The sequence below is a fragment of the Octodon degus genome, unplaced genomic scaffold (genome assembly GCF_000260255.1).
Source record: "Octodon degus isolate 3935 unplaced genomic scaffold, OctDeg1.0 scaffold00237, whole genome shotgun sequence".
Taxonomy (NCBI): Eukaryota; Metazoa; Chordata; class Mammalia; order Rodentia; family Octodontidae; genus Octodon; species Octodon degus.
This window is the reverse complement of record NW_004524813.1, coordinates 1,835,815-1,836,480: the sequence shown is the minus strand read 5'-3', so window position 1 is coordinate 1,836,480 and position 666 is coordinate 1,835,815.

The window sequence follows — 666 nt, the reverse complement described above, 5'->3', positions numbered from 1 at the left end:
TATATATTCCTTCCATCTATCTTCTTGATTCCAGTTTAATTAAGACAGAGGAACTACAAATCTGTTAAGGCATTCTTTCCTTCAGTTGTAACTGTTCCACAATAATTCCTTATGTATTAAAGAAAAAAACAGTGTCAGATTTTACATATGAATTATGGCACCATATACTTCTCCTAATTTAAATTACATTCAAATGATAAAATCAAACAAAACGTTCCTTTTCTTTATGTTATAGTTTGTTTTTCAATGTTCCCCCAGAGCCTCATTCAGTCAAAAGGAGGATTTTCCAGAGAGGGCTGGATCTAGGCTGTGTGGTGGTGGGATCGGGAAGGTGCTGCTGGGGCTGATGCATGGAGCAGTGCTGCGTCATCCCGGGTGTAAGTGTCACCCTGCCTAAGTGGGTGTGTTGGAAAAAATATGCTGTCCCTTGTTGCTTGCAGTTATGATGTGGATTTAGGAGTCCCCTGAAAGTCTCAAGCAATCACGGGGTGCCTCTAGAGTTCATGATTAACTCCTGATCTGTTGCACGGGTTATGGGTGAGAATGCTACACCAAGGATGGTCTGAATGTCGTAGGAGAACAGCAGAGAGCCTGCCCTCTGCTGCTGCTCCGCCGCTGCCGCTGGTGGGCTCCCTGTCTCTCTCTCTGTCTCTCTCTGTCTCTCTC